Source organism: Monodelphis domestica, chromosome 4, assembly GCF_027887165.1.
Source record: "Monodelphis domestica isolate mMonDom1 chromosome 4, mMonDom1.pri, whole genome shotgun sequence".
In the NCBI taxonomy this organism is placed as follows: Eukaryota; Metazoa; Chordata; class Mammalia; order Didelphimorphia; family Didelphidae; genus Monodelphis; species Monodelphis domestica.
Window position 1 is genome coordinate 248,592,907 of NC_077230.1, and position 19,882 is coordinate 248,612,788.

General features: G+C 35.6%; 1 long non-coding RNA gene and 1 other non-coding gene across 2 annotated transcripts in view; both read right to left on the minus strand.

The window, feature by feature from the left end:
- The window catches only part of LOC103104473 (uncharacterized), a 93,529-nt gene that overhangs the window by 49,803 nt on the left and 23,844 nt on the right, over positions 1 to 19,882 (minus strand). The window lies entirely within an intron of this gene.
- LOC130454117 (U6 spliceosomal RNA) lies at positions 5,439 to 5,542 on the minus strand. The gene has a single exon (XR_008911801.1). It is a non-coding gene; the product is annotated as a U6 spliceosomal RNA (small nuclear RNA).

The following is a 19,882-nucleotide window of genomic DNA, read 5'->3' on the forward strand; positions in this document are numbered from 1 at the left end:
TATTCTCTCCACTACATTTCATGTCATAGTCCAATAGAGTTTTTTAAGATGTCATTCGTTACATAGATTTAGAGAATCTTAAGAGTTTTAAAGAATTCTTGCAATGATCTAGTCTAACCTCGTTTTTTTTCAGGTGTGAATATGAAAGGGCACATAAGTGAAATGACTTGCAACCAAGGGCAAATCGGTACCCTGAAACTGCCTCTTCTGAATCTAAGTCTAATGCTCTTGCCAGTAAACAGCATAGACCTTACTGCCATTTGGTTAAATAACCCTATTTCATCTGAAAACATATTTATAAACTGTTCCTCTCTGTGTCCATTCCCTAAAAAGCCCCCAGAGTTAATAGAAACCAGATTTTTGAAGGTGACATTTTCTGATTTCCCCCTTTTTTTTAATTAAGACAAGTGACTCAAGAGTTTCCTTTTGCTATCAGGGTGTATCCCAAAATGATGCCTGAAATGTTTTAGGAAAGTATTTTCTATCTGTGAAATTCTGGATCTTCTTTTCCCTTTTATTTCTGTCTGTCTCCTTCCCCTTTTTCCTATGAGCAGGTCTTTCAGGTTTCTTTGAATATTTTAATGGTTACGGTTTTTTCTCTTTTAGTAAAAAAATTACCTGCTAACTTACTACCTCTCTCAGACCATTATAAAAACTAACTTCTTTACCATATTTTTCCTGAGTCTAAAAGCTATATAATTCTGTATAGCTAATACAGAGCTTTACACATATATTATCTCATTTGACCATTTATAACTATGTGAGGTAGGTAAGCAAGATATTATAACTCCTCAGAGGCAGCATGACTTCAGGAACAATATGCTAGAAGGGGAGTTAGGAAGTCTAGTTTCAAATCATTCTGCCTCATCTACTTACTGTCTGGGTCACTCAGCACAAATCACTTAACCTCTCTGAATCTCAGTTTTTCTACATGCAGTCCCAGAGTTGTAAGTATCACAAGTGATAATGTATGAAAAGCCCTTGGCAGAGGTCAAAATGTTATATAACTGTCCGTTGTTATTCTTCCTACTTCATAACTTCCTGAAAGGTGCCAGAGAGTGTAGAGAACTGGTCTGCAAGTCAAAAAGGACTGAGTTCGTATCCTGCCTCTGACATATGCTCATTATATGACCCAAGCCAATACCCTCTTAGTGTTCTAAAGTAGACATTTTATTTTATTTTTATAAAGATATTTTATTTACCAATTACATGTAATAACAAATTTCCACATAGGTTTTCTAAAGTTATCTGATCCAAATTGTCTTCCCATCCCCACCATGCTGGCAAGCAATTTGATCAGAATTATACATATATTATCCTGCAAAATCCATCTCTATATTGTTCATTTTTGTAAGAGATTAATCATATAAAACCAAAGCCCACAAACAAAAATCCAAATAAGCTCAAGTTAAAAAATCACATGCTTTGATCTGCATTTTGACTCCAACAGTTCTTTCTCTGGAGGTGGATAGCACTCTTTGTCATAAGTGATATAGTAGCTAACTCTGTTACAGTGGATCTTTCCATAATATTGTTGTTACTATTTACAGTGTTCTCTTAAAAACCCTTACCTTTTATCTTAGAATTGATATGAAGTATTGCTTCTGAGGTAGAAGAATGGTCAGGGCTAGCCAATTGAGGTTAAATGAGTTGCCCAGGCTCACACAGCTAAGAAGTGTCTGAAGGCAGATTTGAACCCAGGATCTCTCACATCCAGGCCTGGTGTTCAGTGCACTGAAGAAATATCTTGCTTACTTTGTCAAAGCACTTTTATACTGATAACATTCATTAATCTGGAATGTGAACACGCAGAATGTTCAAAGCAGCTTTAATTTTTGCTCAAATTCACTCTTTTATGAAAAAGAGACAGATGACAGTTCTGCTTATCTTTTCAACTGTACCATTTAGAGCCACTGCTCTTCTATCAACAAACTTCCTTTTATCTCTTCCTAATTTTGACATCAACTGAAACCCAGTTGGCATTTTAGGATTCTCTCCCTCACCTGGGCTGACAAAGCAATTGCCACTGATAACTGATCCTCATAGAATTTATGACCTGCTCCATACTGGTGCTGGAATGAGAATAGCCATCTTATTATCTTTAGCCATTAGTTCAGAATTCCCAAGCTCAAGCAATCTACAAATCTCATCCTTGCTGGTAGCAGGCATTATGAGGAAACAAATATGTAGGATCTTAGGACACTTGTTAACCTTTGAATCTTTAGTTCCTTTTTCTTGCAAGTCCCTAAGGAACAGTTGAAACACTTCTCCCTGCTGCCATGTCATTTCTATATATTTACATTAGCACTGTAACATAGCCATCTCTCATGTCTCTGAGTTTCATGAAATGCATTTATTTATATCTAGCCTTTCTTGATCCTTCACTGCTGCCATCTGCTGACATTTAGGATGCCGCCCCACCTTCCTCAAGGACTTAGAATTTATATCACTCTTTTCCTTTCATCAGTATCTTTGATGTTGTCAATATTCTCATATTCTCAAGGTAATCCTTCTGAAAATCTGGCTTCTAAATTCCTAAACCTCATACTTCTATGACTTTTGTTTTCATTCTACTGTTATGAACAAGAACAGTGATATTTTACACTTAAATATTCATTAAAGTTGCTCAGCTTATGTGATCCTGAATTTTGAAATTGCCATCTCTGACCATAATCTCCAGTCCTTCGGATTCTACCATTACCTTGCTTCTCTGGAACCTGCTCTTTTTTTCCTTATTGTGACCACAAATGGTTCCATCCCTTCCCCTTCTATTCTGATTCATATTCCTGTCTCCACAATCTTGAGCCAATTGTCAGCAATTTTATTGATGAACGCCTTTCTACTATTGAATCTCTTGCCCTCTGATTACCTACTATTCCAGACCTGATGATTACCAATTCTAGTAAACCCTCACCATCTCTGTTCTATTTTAACTCATGAATAGCAATATATTGCTGAAAGAAGACGGTAAAGTATATTAATTAGGTCTAGTACAAATTTGAATACTCAAATCTCAAAGGGGAATGGGGATATGTATATCAGTCAATCAAGTCAATAAACATTTATTAAGTGTCTACTATATATCATGAACTGTGCCAAGAATTGAGGATACAAAGAAAAGAAAAAAAAAGTACCAGCTCTTGAGGAACTTATAGTTTAATGGAGAAGATAACGTATAAATAACTACATACAAATGAGATATATACAAGATAAATTGTAGATGAGAGAAGAAAAGCAGTAGAAGAGATAGCAATAACATTTAAACAATGTTTTAAGGTTTACAAAGTGCTCTACAAACATCTATTTGATTCCACCACAACCTTGAGAGGTTGATGCTACTATTATTCCACTTTTATAGGCGGAGTCTCGTGCCCAGATCACCTAAGGTTGAGGCAAATATGTGGGAGATCCCAGAGATGCGCCTCTGAGAGAAGACATTCTGTATTCCCCTACCATATGAATATAAATAGCCTCTTTTCATTGGCTGCAATACCAGTATGGCTTACATATTTAAAACTACAAGATTAGAACAGTTCCCCTCTCTCTTTCCAGTGGGGTCAAGAGGGAATAAAAAGTTCCCCCAAAACAGCAAGATCATGAAGTGAACTGGGTAAAGGAAGGACTACCTTTCTCTTTTCCATTTTAGACTGCCCTATAAAAATAGAATGTTATTCTGGTGTGTTTCATCATCCTTTTCAGGTTTAGGCACAGGCAGCAGTGTCTCTAGAACTGGACTGAAGCCATGATGACATTAGAAGCAGAATTACAGATTGCATATTGCTGCTTCCAAGATCATCATGGCTTGAAACCAGAACCTAAGACAGTGCTGCTTACACATAGGCTGTCTTTGGAACTGCATGATAATTCTCCTTATATTCTTATCAGTGCTTTTTGTAATTCTCCACAGTGACTTTCAGGTTTTTTCTCCCCTCACCTCTCACTGTTCCCTTCCTCGTCTTCATATTAAACACCGATGATTTTGTTTTATACTTCAATTACATTGAAAGGCCATGCAATTTTGTTACCCTTACCTTGCCCTTCAAATCCTCATTAGCTCTTCTTTTCTCCTTCTACTAAACAGAGGGAAAGAGTTCTCTTTAACCTGTGCCAGTGATCCCACTTTTCTCTAACTTCCTCCAAGACCTAATTCTATCACTCTTCACTTCCCATTCATACATATTAAACCTCTTCCTGGCTACCAGATCCTTTCCTTTTGCCTAAAAATCTGTTCAAACTTCCTCCTACAAAAATGAATAAACAAATAAATAAGAGAAGGGAAGGAAGGAAAGAAGAAAGAAAAGAAGGAAGGAAAGAAAGAAAGAAAGGGAAAAAAGGGAAAAATACCTTTCTTTGTTTTTTTTTCTACCCCTAGGTGCTTTTCTTTAGTAAACAAAATATTATTTCTATTCAATGCCATGATTTGCAATGAAATCGAGTATTGCTTTATCACCTTAAGATTTAAAAAATGATTAAATACAAAACTATATGAATATCAGTTGTTACTTTTATTTCAACTACTACTACCACTGTTACCATCATTTCAAATTGTCTACCTATCATACATAGGTGACACAAACTCTGTTTCACTGTCTTCAAGTAAAAAATGGAGATAATTTGTTTGTTTAATTTTTCCCCTGCTTTGCTCATTGGAATCTAACAAGTGATTTCTTTAGGCAGTCTCAGAATTGAACATATACTTTTATCTGGTGGAATCTATACTAGAAATGCAGGGCTGGTTCTGTATTAGGAAAACTATAAGCATAATTCATCATATTAATAAGAAATAGAATAATTTTGACAAAATAGAACATTCGCTCATTGAAAACATTAGGAGCCTTAGGAATGAATGGAACTTTTCTTGAAATGACAAGAAGTGACTATCTAAAACCAAAAGCAGGCATTATCTATAATGGGGATAAACTTAAAACCTTCTAACTAAGATAAGGGATAAAGCAAAGATATATGTTATCAATATTATTCCCTATGTTGTTAGAAATGCTAGCTTTAGCAATAAAAGAAGGCAAAGAAATTAGAGGAATAAAAATAGTCATGGAAACAAAATTATCACTCTCAGTAGATGATATGGTGTTAGACATTTAAAAACCCTAAAGAATCAGCAAAAAACTAATTGAAACAATTAACAAAGTTGAAGGCTATAAAATAAACTAAATATAAATCATTAGCATTTCTATATACTACTAAGAAAACCCAAAGAGAAGTCATAGAAAGATATATTCCACTTAAAATAGAAACAAACTATAAATTAGTTGGAAGTCCACCTTCCAAGACAAACTTAGAGAACATATGAACACAATTATAAAAGGCTTTCACACAAAGACAGATCTATACAATTGGAAGAAATAGTAATTGCTTAAAGGGATGCCAAACCAAAATAATAAATTGACAATTTCAATTAAATTAATTAATTTATTTAGTTCCATAGCAATCAAATTCCCAGTCTGCTTATGTGTCATCCTTGCAGAGGGGCCATGCTAATTTTCTCTGTATTGTTCTAATTTTAGTATATGTACTGCCAAAGCACACACCCAAAGACTTATTTTAAAGAGTAGAAAAATAACAAAATTCATCCAGAAGAGCAAACAGTCCAGAATATAAAGGGAATCAATTAAATAAAGGATGTAAAAGAAGGCTAGTAGTGCCAGATTTGAAAATTATATCATATCATAAAAGAAATAGCAATGCAAACAATCTGGAATTAGAGAAGAAATTGTTGTGGATCAATGAAATAGATTAAGTGCACAATACACAGTAGGAAATGACCATAAAAATCAGTGTTTGATAAATACATGAAATTCCAGACTTTTGGATAAGAAGTCACTATTTGAGAAAAGTTGCTGGGAAAATTAGAAATCAGTTCGGAAGAAAGTAGGTTTACCAGTGATGGCATACCTTTTAGAGAGGCAGATGATGTGAGAAATGTCCTCAGGTGAGGGTGATGTGAGCAGCCCAACCATGCATCCCTCTGGCTCTCTAGTCAAGAACTCTGGTAAACTCTGATAACTTGCATGCCCACAGAGAGGGCTCTAAGTGGCCCCTCTGGCATGCATGCTATATATATTCACCACCATGGGTATATACCAGCTCACATTGTAAACCAAGAAAAGGTTGAAATGAGTGCAGGATTTAGGCATAAAGGATGATTTAAGTAAATTAAGTGAATGTGAAAGATTTTACCTGACAAATCGATGAATAAGACGAGATTATGACCAAACACAAGAGACAGGAATGTGGGAAATAAGACGTTTAATTTTGATTAAATGAAATTAGTTTTTCAGAAACAAAACGAATGTGGCCAAAATGAAAAGGAAACCAGGAAATTTTTCTGATAAAGAAACTGAGCCAAATTCATAAAACTAGCAGACATTCAGCAACTGATAAATGGACAAAGAATATGAACAGGAAATTTTCAGAAGACCTATAAGTTATCAATAGTTTCATGAAAAAAAAATGCTCTAAATCACTATTAATTTAGAGAAATGCTAATTAAAATAACTTTGAGATATCTTTATATCTATCAGGTTGACTAACATATAAAAAAGTATAATGACTGAAATTCTGAAGAAATAGTATTTCTTAATTTTAGCTTAATTTATTAATAAATGTTCAAGAAAATCTAAATTATTCAGCTTATGCACTCCATAGTTCCAACAAACACCAAAGAATGTGAGCAGGACAAAAAAGTGGGGCCAAAGAGAGGGGCAAAGGAGAGAGAGAGAACTACCTTCCATGTAGATGTTACCTTGTGACCTCACCATTCAGTCCCTCGCCTGGAAATCCCAAGACATCTCTAATTAGTAAATATCCACTGAAAAGGTAGACTTAGCAACCCCAACTCATTCCTAATGACTTCATCACAGGAAAAGACAAGTCTCTTGAGGAAACCAACCCACTCTTTCTTCCTGTAGAGGTGGCTGAATTGCTCCAACATGGCTGCAAAGTACATGCTTAGTCAAGGTTAGCCATGGCTACCAGTTCTGCCCTTAATCTTGTTAGCCTTTTAATATCTGATAAAATAAGGGAGAGTGAAACCCAGTTTCATAGTGTAGGTGAGAAAATGTTTCAGCCTGACCTTTGTAAGGGTTAAAATTAATGGTTGGACAATAATTTTGTGGTGTAAAGGATAATTTTAACTTTGTGACTTGAAAAATCTAAATAATTGGTCACCAGGAATGATTTCCAAATAAAAAAATTCCCAAGTCAGCTAGGAATTATGGAGATTTAATTAATATAGAGAGAAGGAAATAAGGAAAGGAGAGAGAGAGAGAGACAGAGAGACAGAAAGAGAGGGAGAGAGAGAGAGAGAATTAATTTAAATTGCTCTGGCTCAATCTGAGCCAGGCAGTAGTTAAAGACCTTGGCCAAAGTGGCTTCCCTGAGCCTAAGGGAAAGGGAGTCAGTCTTATCACTCACCATGAGACCATCTCCAAGAAAGCTCCAGTCCTCCACTGAACTCAATCTCCTGAACTGAGTTCCGAACTGAATTACCTGAACTGACTTTTTTAGTCTCCTTTTAAAGAAATTTTCTCTTATGTCACCTCCCCTAAATGTTCACATCTACCAATCACAGTAGATGCTTTTTCCAGGACTGCCTATTCTTAGTTCTCGCCACTCTTTAGTTCCCACCTTCTCTGGTTAGATTATATATTCTGAGGTACTTCACACTTCTTTGTTAAGCTTACCTTTTGTGAGTTACTTGACCTTTTTGTGATTAATTTAACCTTTATAGGTACTTAACACCCTTTTGTATTAGATCTAAAAATAGACTTAGCTTAAAGTTCTAGCTTCACTATAAGGTATGAGTTAAGTACCTTCATTGTTCAATCAGGAGTTTATAACTTTATCTTCCCCTAAAGTATGTCTAAGTATGGGTGGAGTAATGTAAAGTTCCCAAAACATTCCGGATTCTTATTAGACCAAGTATCTCCATTGTTACAATAAGGAAATAGCTAAATCAAGTCTTCTAAAGTACAGTCTGAGTAGTTTTTAAGATTCACACTGGTCACCAATATTTATTATATCTCAAATCAGAAATTTGTTTACAAATATTTACAAAATGGAGAGGAAACAGTAAAGTAGAGAAATGTGAAGAGATTTGCTCTGGGTCTGCTTAATCCAGACAGAGATTAATTAGCTCTCAACCTGATAGTGAGTAACCACTTGGCTTCCTCCAAGATGGAAGCTAGTCTCTCCAGAAGCTAGTAAAGGGATCAGCCTTTTACTTACCCAACGAAGTAAACCAAGAGTCAGAGTCCAAGTAGAAGCCAAGCTATGAGCCTACAATCCAAGTCATGGTATCCAGCAAAGCTCCCTCGAAGACTATCTAAGACTATCTCCAGAAGACAATTTCTTCAAACTATATTCTCAAAGGCAATCTGTCCTGGAGTTCTGGGCTTGCTTTTTATGGTGACTTATTGTCCCATATCTCTTCACAGGGGCCAATCAAAGTTTCTAAATTGTCTAGCACTGCCCAGGGGGCAATGTCTATAGTACTGACTTCTCACCTTCTGAAGGTTAAGTTCTCATCAAGGTTCACAGTTCCCTGATTTGATTGAATAATGTAGAAAAAATGGAAGGCCAATGGTTTGTGGAATTCTGAACTAGTCCAACTATTATGAAGAACAATTTGGAACTATATCCAATATATCCAATATATTTTATAGCCAAAGGACTATAAAACTTTACATATCTTTTGACTTAGCAGTTCCACTAATAGATATGTATACCAAAGAGATTTTTTTTTAAATGAGGGAGTAGAAGGACATATTTGTACAAAAGTATTTATAGTAGCTTTTTTGTGGTATTAAAGAATTAGAAATTGAGGGGATGCTTATAAACTGGGGAAGGACAGAATAAATTATGGCATAAGATTGTAATAAAATACTATTCTGTGAAATGATACACAGAATAGTTTCAAAAAAATCTGGGAAAACTTATGTGAACTTATGTAAGTTGAAGTGATTAGAACCAGAGACCATTATACAAAGAAACTGCAATATTGTATTTGCATCAATTGTGGAAGACTCAGCTACTCTTATCAAGACAAATGTTCCAAGACAATTCCAAAGACCCATGATGAAAAATGCTCTTTATCTGTAAAGAGAGGACTGATGAATTCTGAGGGCCAATGAATATTTTTTACTTTATTTCCCTTTTTTTTTCTCTTGGTGTTTTCTTTTGCAAGATGGACAATGTGGAAATATGTTTTACATGACTTGATCGATCTTGTGTTGCTCATCTTCTCAAGTAGTGGGGGATGGGTAAGAGGAGAGGAAATGATTTAGAAATGAAAATTTAAAATAAATATTTAATTCTTTTTCTTTGTAATTGGAAAATATTCCACAAAATTAATAGAAATATATATTTAAAACACTATAGCAAATTCTGTATAAATTGATGGCATAAATGTTCTCTCTGGGAACATAGAATGATGGACTGCTCCAAGTTATCTTAGAGACCAGAGCCTGTAGTATGTAACTTACAAAAGACCTATCTTGAATTTCTTTGGCTGTGAGAATGGATTAGAATCCATGTCAACCACCCACTTCTTTAATAGCACAAAGCAGTCTTAAGCTTATAGGATTTGGAGTTGGAAGTGAGCTTATAGGCCATGTAACAACCAAAATTTAGTATTTTAATGGATTGTAAATTCATATAAGTCAGTAGTGTAATATGGCAGTCAGAAAAAGTTAATGTGATGATAGGCTTCATTAAAAGTGGCATATTTCTTAGGAATAAGGAAGAGGTAACTTCTTTGTATGTTTCTCTGGTCAGATCCTATCTGGAATATTGTGTTTACTCCTGAGCACTTGACTAATAAGCTGGAATGCATCTTAATGAAGGGCCTTATACTCAAAGAGGAACTGGGAATGTTTATCTTAGAAACTAGAAGTCCAGGAAATGAAATAGAATAACTCTTTTCAAGCATTTGAATGGCTATCCCCTGAAAGAGGGACTAGATTGGTTCAATTTGACAACAAAGGGTATAACTTGAAACAATAGAGAGAAATTTTTTTTAAAAAATGTCCATCCTCAGAGACTTACTAGCTATGCGACTGACCCTGGTAAGGCACTTAACCCTTTCTGTCTCAATTTTCATATCTGTAAAATGAGCTGTGGAAGGAAATAGCAAATTACTCCAGTTCCTATGCCAAGAAAATAATCCCAAATGGGGTCATAAAGAGTTGGACATGACTGAAATGACTCAAAAGTAGCAAAATTATTGCAAAGACAAGAAAATCAGTGTGTCTGGACTTGGGCTTTTCTTTTTAAGTGACTCATTTTAACTAATCAGAGTGACTGGGCTTTAAGGTTCTGTTATAGTTTACTCTTGTCACAGAGTCCTATGAATCAATATGAATCAAAGCCCAAATTGCAAACTCAGTAGTGTATTTGAAACAGATGGTTACACCAGATGACTGAATATGTATTATGCTCAGTCCTTGTGAAACAACTTTTTAATATACTGCCTGTCAAGTGATTGAAAATGACTCATAGAAATTCACAAAATGTGTTATATTTACAATAAAATATACATAAAAAATAAATACGAATGCCAGCTAAGTCTCTTCCACAGAAATACAAATATTAAGACAACATAACCTAATGTATGTCCTCAGAGCAGTTCTGTAAGGTTATTTCCAAATCAAGATCTGGGCCTGCAGTGAGCACAGCCTTCGCATTCTGATAAGACCCTCTGTAATTGGAATGCAAAGCAAGGGGAAGCACACAAGACCACAGATGTAACAGGAGGATGAGAAGGCAAATGAAAGGGAGGAGAAAATGACCCTCAGGGTGGGCAGGTGGGCATTCTCTTTTAGCACATTCTGATTCAAATCCTGCTTTACGAATCCTCTAAGACTATATGTTCAATTCTGAGACTGCCTGAAGAAATCACTTGTTAGATTCCAATGAGCAAAGCAGGGGGAGGTGATGGGGAATTAAACAAACAAACAAAAAATAGGCTAAATATCCTCAAAATGAAGATCCAAGATCTTTTCCATACGGTATTCGTAGATGGCTTTATTTCTTTCCTTCTCACATCAAACCAGTCTTTTAGAATAGTTCAGGGAGATTCTGTTCTTAGTCCTCCAAATGTTATGGGAGAGAAGAGCCACCCAGGCTATTTAACAAGTCACGTCCATATGGTTCTGTGTTTACTCAGCTGGCTTCAGGCTCTGGGCACTGAATCCAGCAGGATTAAGGGCTTGTAAGTGATGATAGAAAAGAAGAGCCAGCTGTGATGGACCCTGTTATTTTTGTAGCTTCAAAATGGCCACTAGATAGGAAGATCTGGATAGATGAGGTACCCACTGTCAGGTGATGAGCACCTGAGGCAGGGGCAGAGGGGTGGAAAGTAACACCTGAGTCACAGGAGAGCTTTTCAAGGGGGTCACTACCAATTTTTGCTCTCTTCTACACGTCTTTTTTAGCATGTAAAGCCTGTGGTTTCTTAAATACGCAAGTTCTATCAGAAGAGAATTTTTCCTGCTTCAATTCAGGCATAAACCAATAAGGGACTGACGTGTCCCTAGCCTACTCCATGCTTATGGGAGGATTTACATCCTATTTCCTCTGAGAATCCCCAAAGCCTTTCATTATATTCTCTTAGATTTCCTCTAGAAGGAAAGGTCTGATTATCCCCATTTTTCATGGAAGGAAAATAAAGCAGGTCAAGGTGAAATAAGTAAGGATCAGCAGCAAGCCTGGTTTCTAGAGCCCCTATTCTTTAATTTCCAGCTCTCTTTGTTTCCTTCAGTTCTCCAGTTAGAGAACCATCTGACCTCAAAGATTCCTATTTCTTACAAACATTATTTATAGTTGCCAGGTTCACCATCCAGGAGAATTAATGCCATCCAGGACATGGGACATGTCCAAAGTAGTCATATCAGAGAATTCCAAAAGGCTGGGCTTTAGACTCTGGCGCAAACTGAATGCAAAACTCAAGCCACGTGACTCATGCTTTTTTCATTCCACCTGCAATTGGCTAATATTTTCTGCATGAGAATAAGGCATGTTTTGCTGCTGCATTACCAGTACACAGCTTATATTCATCGCTTATCCTTTGACATGTCATTATGCATGTCCAATCTAATCATGCTTTGAAGGTTAACCCATAATGTTACCACTCTGTATACTCGTCCCCTGTGCCATTGGGAGCCAGGTATGGGCACAAGCCCTTTTTATCCTTAACTAGTCCTGAATCATTCATATCTCATCATCCCTTCCTATTGAACTTGCAATGGCATTTTAAATTGGATTTAGGGACTGACTTTATACTGCTTGTGGAAACTGAACAGTCTTACTTTTAGGAGTTTTATTTCCTCTACAGCCATGCTCAAAAATAGCAAACCTGGGTATAGCAGGAGTGCCACCTAAGCCCAAATATCAGGCTTTCTTTTTCTCAAGAGGTGTATAGGATTTAAAACTGGAAACAACTATACAGATTTTCTAATCCAGAGGAGTGCTTGTATATGTTTAGCAACTGGAATCTCCAGGGGAAAATAAAGGAATATACACACATTTGTAAGTCTAATCTATATTATGAATGCTTTAAGTCTAGGAAATCAACAAAATAACAACACCAAAAAAAAAAGAATAAAGCCTGACATATAGGAATTCCTATTTTTGGAAGCAAAGAAGTATGTACACTAAAGATTTAATGGTTGTCTCTGCCAAGTCAGAGCTATGCAATGAGTCACATAGCTGCCCACAGCAGTACTCTAGCTTAGAGGTAATTGGGTCATGAACTAAGATGGTAGCCATGTGAGTGGAGAGGAGTGGTAGTATGAAGAAATCTTGGCTTCTGATTGGATGGGGGTGTAAGAGACACTTTGGTTCTTTGCAGAAAGAATTTTTGTAGTATTTTTCTTAGTGATGAACAATTATAAGAGGTAATAATAATTAAGAATTTTACAACCCCACCCAATAATAACTAGGTCTCTTGGCCTTAAAATAACCTTGTTTTGTCATTTTAAAAGATAAATGTAGAAGGGACATCTAGGTATCAGAGTAAGTACAGTGTCAGGCCTGAAATCAAGAGGACCTGGGTTCAGATCTGGAATCATAGACTTTCTAGCTGTTTGACCTTGAGCATGTCACTTGATCCCAGTTACCTAACCCTTGTTACCTTCTATTTTAGACATATATAGATAAATTAACACTATCATGCACATTTTTTCAAATGCCATACAGCAAAACAGTTCAGAACACTAGAGAGAACTAACAGCACTGATATTTTTAGAAAGGAGTTTTTTTGCATAAGAAACTATTATGTGATCTTCAAAACTCACTCTGTTCTTTTGATCCAATCAATTTAAAGGCAGCTAGATGGCACAATGGCTATAGTGATATGTCTAGAGTCAGGAAAGTTCATTTTCCTGAATTCAAATCTGGGCTCAGATACTTCCTATCTATGTGACCCTGGTCAGATAACCTAACCCTGTTTACCTCAGTTTCCTCATGTATAAAAAGAACCAGAAGAGGAAATTGTTAACCACTCCAGTATCTTTGCTAAGAAAACCTCCAAGTCATGAAAAAATGGATATGATTTTATCCTAGTAGTTGTTAAGGACACAAAGAAGGAAATAAAATATTTTTTCTGTCTTCAAGGAACTTGTGGTTGATAGTCTTCCAATTCTCCAACCCAAAGCTTTAGAACAATTTACCTAGTAATTAAATTCAATTTTGGAATAAACTGGTGCCTAAGAACTTCAGTATTTTTTGCTTTAAAAAATAACAAGTTTCTCTCAAAAGGAAGCAAGCATGGAAAGTAGCATGAGATTTTGGAGTCAGCCCAGATGCCCTGGATTTTAATAAAAAAATTAATTTTGTCACTGAATAAGCTTCTCCTTTATTTCTAGGTTGTCTTCCAAATGGTCAAAAATTTGAGACAAATATAAATTTTTATGGAAAAGATGATATTGTAATTGGGTTTAAAAGAGGAGAATGAATTAAATAGGTAAGGAGGATAAGGATAGATACTTAAAGTATATGGAAAAACATAAAGAAAATGTTGGATGAATGAATGAAAAGGCTATATAAAGAATTTATGATTACTATGTGCTAAGCACTATACCAAGAATACAGTACAAAAGTAAAGATTATTCTTGAATCCAAAAAGTTTACATTCTAGTGGAAAAAATATCATATAAAGGAGCATGGTAACAAGGAAAAGAGATTTTGGTGCAGAAAGTTCCAGGGATGATAAATGAAAGAGTGGCATATATTCTTCAGGAATAGAGGAAGAATATTTTTTTCCTTTATTCAGGAACATGACAACACAAGAGTACTTTATGTGTTAAGGCCATAGTGTGGAAGAGAGAAATTACAAGGCATGCAGCAAAACAAGAAGCTGGAGCTTGGTCAGCTGTCAGTCAAATGAAGACTCCATTGGGAATGTTACCAGGAAAAGCAGTTTGGAGCCAAGCCAATGGTGACTGTTTTCTGGGCTTTGGGGCTGATAGTGACTTTGAAGAAAGAAGCTGGATTTATCTCTGGGACTTGGGATAATCAAGCTGGAGTGGACTGGTTGATTTGAAGGCAGAAGAAGGACAATGTATATCTCTCTGACTGGCTCTGTTTCTTGCTAGTGACTGAATTGCCATTTCTCTCAATATCCTCTAACCTACGACTCACTGTATATAATAGGGAAACCTCCAGCTCTCTTCCTTCCATCCTCCATCTTGTCCTGTTTTCCCTCAATAAATCCTTACTTGAGACAAAGAAGAGAAAAGAGTATTTCCTCTGAAACATCCTAGCTCACCCTGAGTGACTTAGAAGGAGGCTGAAGAAGAAGGGGGAAGGGAAACTGAAAGGAAGAAGAGGGGAGAAAGGGAGATTAGAAGAGGGGAGGAAGGGAGATTTAGAGGGAGGAGGGTAGGCAAAAGAAGATAACTCCCTGATCCATTAGGTAACATTTATCTATCAAATATATCCTCCAATATCATCTATTGCAATAGAAAGCAATCAGTGTGGTAATGTTATTGAGTAAATGAAGGAATATAATATGAACTAAGGAGGATAATGAACTTAAAGAATACTAGGCTATTATCTTGGCCTGCTGCCTTATAAACATATTCATATTTCCCTCATGTTCAAAAAATTCTCACTTGGTCATTCCATGCCTGAAACTATTATCTCATATCTCTTGTCTTTTGTATTTAAGTCTCTCTAGAAGGCCATTTACAATATCCATCTCCCCTTCCTCTCCTTTTACTTTCTTTTTAATTCTACCATTCGGCTTCTGACCTCATCATTCAAGTGAAACTTCTCTCTCTAAAGATACCATTGACCTCTTAAATAACAAATCAATAGCCTTTTTTCAATCTTCATCCTTCTTGACTTCAAAAAATAGCAAAATAGCAAAAATGTCTTGTTTCCATGTTTCCTTTTGATCTCTTTTTTCTTTCAGTATATTTGGCACATGAAAATTACTGCTGCTCTTATGTTTTGCTCATTTGAAGGTAATCTTAAAGTTATTCTAAATCTTCTTTCTTCATTTTATACCATTCATGTCTTCCCATATTTCTTTATATCTTTCATATTTGTCATTTTGTGGCATGATATTGTTCTACTACATTGAAGTGGAGTGTATGAGATGTTTAGGGAAGTCAGTACCTTTGGTGAGAAGGCAGACTGAGCCCTTTTCAGGGTTGCTTTCCATATTTGGAGTATGTCAGCCAGCTCTCAACTGTGGTTCCAAGAAGATGTAGCATGTGTAGTAGCCTCACAGCCCCAAATCATCTCAGCAGGCAAGCTAAACCAGGTTGGGAGTAAGCAATAAGCCACAAACTAGTTGAAGAGTTAAAGGGCTGTCTACCTAAGGGTAGGTGGAAAAAAAACAACAAAAAAAATTTGTTCCACCAATCATGAATGCAGCAGACACAAATGCTATGGAGTGCTTGGAACTTGGTTAGCTCTAGCAGTAGCTACTTCATCCTAAGCCATCTAAGCCTAAGACTAGTCATCTTAACTTTTGTATTGCCACTGAACTTAGATGACCCTGGAGGAGAAAGTGAGGCCAACAACTTTGTACAACTCACTTAAATTCAACTTATACTCAACTCAAAAGATTTCACCAGTGATGTCATGTCCTCTCTGAGAACAAAACCAATTATAATAATATAGCAACATTATTCAGCCCATTAGCTAATTGGGAATATATGGATTGTTTTTCTAGATTTCTGGCATTTTTTTTTGTAAAAATGACTACTCTGAATATTTTTATCAAGCTAAGCTCCCCCCTTTTATACTTATAATATAGTCACTCTATTTTCCTCAATTTCCCTTGTAAAATAGGGTTGTTTTGAGTATAAAATAATAACATACATTTAATAAATGCTTATTAAAACTAAATCTCTTGGTTAGAAATAAAACTAAAATCCCTACCAGTATTTGAGTCCAATGAAAATTTCTCAGCAGGATGATTCAAAAATTGATGAAAAATATAGAGATCTTGATTAGTAGAAATGAAGAAAAAATGCTCTATCATTATTAACTAAAGATATGCAAATCAAAACAATTATGAGATATTCCATACCTATCAGACTGACTAAAATGATAAAAGGGAAACCCTTCAATCTAACTAGAACTGGACTAAGAATAAACTTCCAAAGTGGAACTGGAAAGGACCTTGGAACAGAGATATTTCCAGAGAGCATTAAACATAATGGTCTTCAGACCTATTAAGTAAGATAGATTCCACATGGTCTAAGACACTTGGGTCTATGATTCAAGACAACTTGGGTCCAACATTCAAGACAAGTAGTTCTCAGTCCTTCTGGGATCATGACCCAATTTGGGGATCATGGCAGTTTCTGTATCAGAGCTGAAAAGATGTTTTGTAAAGAAGAAGTCTCACTCAGATGGGCCCAACTGACTCCACATTCTTAAGAAGAAAGGAAAGTACTTTGTCTATTTTGTTTTTTTTTTAATACCAGCTTCTAGTCTTACTTATTAATTCAATAGTTCTTTCACTTTTGATTTTATTAATTTCTCCATTAATTTTTAGGATCTCTAAATTGGTTTTCATCTGAGGATTTTTAATTTGTTCACTTTCAAGTTTTTTTAGTTACATGTCCATTTCATTGACCTCTGCCCTCCTTAATTTGTTAACATATGAACTCAAGGATAAAAACTTCCCCCTGAGTATTGCTTTGGCTACATCCCATAGATGTTGAAAGGATGTCAAATCATTGTCATTTTCTTCAATGAAATTATTAATTGTTTCTATGATTTGTTTTTAACTAACTGATTTTATAGAATCATATAATTTAATTACCAATTAATCTTTGAATTGGCTCTCCATGTACTCTTACTGATTATTATTTTTACTGAATTATGACCTGAAAAGTTTGTGTTTATGATTTCTCCTTCTCAGCATTTCTTTGCCATGTTTTTATGACCTAGTACATTGTCAATCTTTGTGAATGTACCATGTGCTGCTGAAAAGGTATATTCCTTTTTGTATCTATTTATTTTTCTCCATATATCTATTAATTCTAATTTTTCTAAGATTTCATTCACATCTCTTATCTCTTTCTTATTTATTTTTATTTGATTTATCTAGATTTGATAATGGTAGGTTCAGTTCTCTGACTAGTATAGTTTTACTATCTATTTCCTCCTTCAATTTCACTAGTTTCTCCTTTAGAAACGTGGTTGCTATCCCATTTGGTACATACATGTTGATTACTGATATTTCCTCATTGTTTATACTGCCTTTTTTCAGGATGTAGTTACCTTCCTTTCCATTTTAATCAGTTCTATTTTTTACTTTTAACTTTGTCAGATATCATGATTGTAACTTTGGCCTTCTTTCTATCAGTTGAGGCCCAATAGATTTTGCTCCAAACTTTAATTCTAACCTTGTGTGTGTCTATCTGCCTTATGTGTGTTTCTTGCTGAAAACATATGGTAGAATTTTGATTTCTAATTCACTCTCCTATTTGTTTTCATTTTACGGGTGAGTGCATCCCATTCACATTCAAAGTTATGATTGCCATTTGTGTATTCCCTAGCATTTTGATATCCTCTCCAAGTTCTGTCCTTTCTTCTGTTGCTATATACTTTTAAACCAGTAGTTTGCTTTTAATCAGTCCCCCTAAAACTCATCTATAATATGCTTCCCTTTTTCCCCCTCCCTTTTTGTTCCTTTCTTATTATTTTTTTAGTTTAAGATCCCTCCCCCCACTTTTCCCTCCCTTTTCCTACTCCCTCACCCCTACCCCCTTTAACTTTCCCTTCTCTCTTTCCCTGTAGGGTAAGATAGAATTCCATACCCTAATGGATCTAGATGCTCTTCCCACTCTGAATTGGTTTCACTGAGAGGAAGGTTTAGATATTACCTATTAGCACTCTCTTCCTCTTCTTCTTATAATACTATTCTTCCCCTCCCCTTCCCATGTGCCTCTTTGTGTGGTATAGAATAGCTTATTTATCTTGTTTCTCTTGGTGCCATCTTTGATTCCCCCCTCCCTTTTTCTTTTTTTCTTTTTGAGTATCATCTTATACCACTTATGATCCCAATCTGTTCCTGTGAATTATTCTTCTAATTAATATAATAAAGAATATAACATTTTCCCCATATATTAATATAAACAATTTGATCTTATTGAAGCCCCTAAAGAAGGAAGTTTGAATAAAACAACATTTTCCCCTTTCCCCTCTTCCTTATTTACCTTTTCATGTTTCTCTTGATTTTTGTATTTGGATATCAAACTTTCCACTTAGTTCTGGTCTTTTCCTTAAAAATACTTTGAAATCTTCTATTTTGTTGAATGTCCATATTTTCTCCTGGAAGAATATAGTCAGTTTTGATGGGCAGGTGCTCCTTGGTTAAACACCTAATTCTCTTGCCTTTCTGAATATCATATTCTAAGCCTTGTGGTCCTTTAATGTGGAAGCAGCCAGATCTTGTGTAATTCTGACTGGTGCTCCTTGATATCTGAATTGTCTCTTTTTGGCTTCTTGTAGAATTTTCTCCTTAGCTTGGAAGCTTTTGAATTTGAAAATGACATTGCTCAGAGTTGTCTTTTGAGGATTTAGTGTAGAGGATGTTCTATTAACTCTTTCAATGTCTATTTTCCTCCCTGTTCAAGAGCATCAGGGCAGTTTTCTTAGATAACTTCTTGTAGTATGATGTCAATATTTCTATTTATTTCTGGGTTTTTAAATAGACCAATGGTTCTCAAATTGTGTCTTTGTGATCTGTTTTCCTGATCCGTCATCTTGTCAGTAAGATATTTCATGTTTCCTTCTATTTTGTCAGTCTTTTTACTTTGCTCTATTAATTCTTGTTGTTTTGCAAGATCATTGGTTTCCAATTGCCCAATTCTGGTCTTTAAGGCCTGGTTTTCTGCTATGATCTTTTGATTTTCTGCTTTAATCTTTTGATTTTCTGCCATAATTTTGAATTTCCTTTTCAGTTTGGTCTATCCTGCTTTTCATGACTCCTAGCTGTTTCTCCAATTAGGAGTTCTTGTCCTTTAAACTGTTATTTTCTTTTTGAAGTATTTCCCACTTTTCTTGCCAGAAGGCTTCCATCTTTTTGGTAAGCTCCAATTTAAATTCTTAAGAGCTTGTGTTCAATTTCCATTTTTTTGGAAGGTGTTGGCCCATTTATTTAGTTTTCCTCTTCTTCTATTTCCTCTGTAGTCTGGATTTTTCCTCCTTAAAAATTATCCATGGTCAATGCCTTTTTCTTGTTTTTCTTGGTGTTGGGAAGTTGTTCCTGGGCACTCTTTGCCATCACTATGGTTGTTTTTCCTTCCCTTTCCAGTCAGAAATCTGAGTGAGGAGGGCAGGCTCTCTGTGTATGTAGCTAAGGAACAAGGATTTTGCCTGAGGCCAGTTCTCAAGTCTC